The following is a 2,845-nucleotide window of genomic DNA, read 5'->3' on the forward strand; positions in this document are numbered from 1 at the left end:
TTATAATCTATAGGTTTGTAATAGTAAAAATATAAGTTTGTGTCCGTTGTAATTAATAATAATAATTAACATAGTTGTGCTTGTCAAAATGTAGTGATGGACGAAAATGAAATCGCGTGGATAAAACTTCCAAAGTATAGTGATGGCTGTATTACAGGGGTTAAACAATTTTTGGAAATTGCATTTTCTAGATTCTCTATAGGGAATGAAATTCTCCATCCTTCCAAGAAATATAAAAACGACAACTGGTTTCGTGAAAATGTGATCTACAACCAACTGATATACAATGGACCATCTCCATTGTATACGTAATGGATATGTGACGTATATCGACAAAAGGGTGACGATGAAATAAATTGTGAGGCCGGTACTGATTTTGGAGACAATCTCGCTGACATGTTGCGCCGTACTCATGGAATGCAGAATGGTGAAGATGACCCCGTAAATGGACCAAATACCAATTCTAATAGATTTAATCATCATATGGAAGATGGAAAGCAACCGTTATATCCGGGCTGTAAAAAAAATTCGCGATTATGTTTTGTCCTTAGGCTCTATTTCTTAAAGTGTGGACATGGAATTTCAGAGGCTGCATTCGGGGATTTACTAGGGTTGTTAAGAGAAGCTTTTCCACATGCCCACATTCTCTTATCTTTTAATTCTACAAATAATATAATTAAAGATATAGGTCTCGATTACCAAAAAAATCACGCATGTCCAAATGATTGCATGCTGTATTGGAGAGAAAATAAAGATGCATTTGTTTGTAAAACTTGTGGTGTTTCAAGATGGGAAATAGTGAAAAAGAAAGGCATCTGTGAAAATTATCCGGATAAGGTGATTCAAAAAGTTCCGGCCAAAGTTATGCATTATTTTCCACTGAAACCTAGGCTGCAGAGGTTGTATATGTCAAAGGAGTATTCAAAACTTATGATTTGGCATGCCGTGGGACGAAAAGATGATGGCAAACTTCGACATCCTGCTGATGCCAAGGCCTGGAAGGCGATGGATGCAAGGTATCCTGATTTTTTGATAGAAAAGAGGAATTTCAGACTTGGTGTAGCCTCTGATGGATTCAGTCCTTACCGTACAATGAGCACAACTCACTCGACATGGCTAATTATTTTGGTGAATTACAACCTGCCACCGTGGCTATGCATGAAGCCCGAAAATCTGATTCTTTCAATATTCATCCCAGGTCCGGAAACTCCAAAAAATAATATCGACATATATATGCAGCCTCTAATTGAAGAGTTGAAAGAATTATGGGATGTTGGAATTGATACTTATGATTCCTTGACTACCTGGAAGATGAGTGCTTGACATTCTTTTCAAGATTTTTGAGCGGCGATTCAGTACCTAAATTCAATAGCTGTCCAGAGAAGATGGAATATCCTATTGGGATAAGAAGAAATAAAGAGGGAAAATCTATTACTCTCAAGGAATCTCATTGGATGGCATGTCATCGATACATTCTTTTCAATTGCGGTAACAAGGACAATGATAGTTTAATTGAGTAAGATTAAAGGTGTAATTAATTTTTAATAATAATTGGAAAATATATTTCTATATTATATTAATTAGGTATATTATTATAGGGAACATCGTGTTTTAATTGATGGCGCTGCAATGTCGCAAAGATATAACCGAGAGAGGTCACATACGAAAGATTTTTGGAAATGGTTGAAGGAGGAGGCTGGGAAAAGAGAGTACATCTCTCAAGAAGTAAAAGTACTTGCAATGGGCCCTAATCAAGCAGCTAAAAGGTTTAGCGGATATGTTATCAATGGATACAGATTTTATTCAAAATACAGAGATTCTAAGTGTACAACACAGAATAGTGGTGTATTTATGTCTTCCTTGACCACTAGCTTTGCGACCTCAAAAGATCAGAATCCACAGATTGGTGTTGTTGATTACTACGGATCAATTGAAGAGATCCTAAAAATCGATTACTGGGGATAATTCTTTGCGGTCCTGTTCAAGTGTTGTTGGTACCCCGCTGAAAAGGATTTATACGTCATGACTCGAGTTAATTTTAACAGATTGGTTCAAAGATCCGATCCTTATGTTATGGCATCGCAAGTACAACAAGTCTTTTATATAGAAGATCCAACTGATAAGATGTTTCATAATGTTATCAATAGATTGCCAAGAGACTGGTGTGATGTGGAATGTGAGAACACGAACGAGGAAGATGAAACTGATTCCATTTTTCATGATATTCAGCATGGTTCCAGAACTGCAGATGAGTTTGGCGACATTTGTTGGTCCATAGAAGATGTCCCTGCAACAAAAATTGTCGTTTAGAAAAAATAGTCTAGTTTTAGTGATTACTGTCAAGTAACTGCCTATTACTTTTCTTGTTCTTATGTAACATAGTTTAATATAGTGTCTTTAAATGTGATGGACTTAATTTGTGAGTGTATATTGTGTTTAAGTGGATGCTTCTTAATTTTAATGTATTTCATGTAATTGTATAACTTCGTAGTTTATTTTTTTAATTGATTTAATATAGTGGCTTTAAATGGAATATCTCTACTTGAATATACCTTGTTTGTATGTGACCGCGTCTATTTATTTTTTCAATTTATTTCATGTGTTTTGTATGACTGCTTCAAACTATAAATGCACTTTCTGTACTTCAAATTAATTATGTCTATTATTGGTTCTAATGTGAAATTATCTTTATTTGTTTATAGGATGGAAGAGCGGTGTTACAATCTCAGATTTTTCTACCTGAGGAAATTCCAGAATTCCGAATATGTTGGTGGAAAAGATGGACTCATAGATTTTCTTACACTGTGCTCATGGAGCATGTAAAAGATGATTTGAAGTACAGTGG

The sequence above is a fragment of the Apium graveolens genome, unplaced genomic scaffold, assembly GCF_009905375.1.
Source record: "Apium graveolens cultivar Ventura unplaced genomic scaffold, ASM990537v1 ctg4529, whole genome shotgun sequence".
NCBI classification, from domain to species: domain Eukaryota; kingdom Viridiplantae; phylum Streptophyta; class Magnoliopsida; order Apiales; family Apiaceae; genus Apium; species Apium graveolens.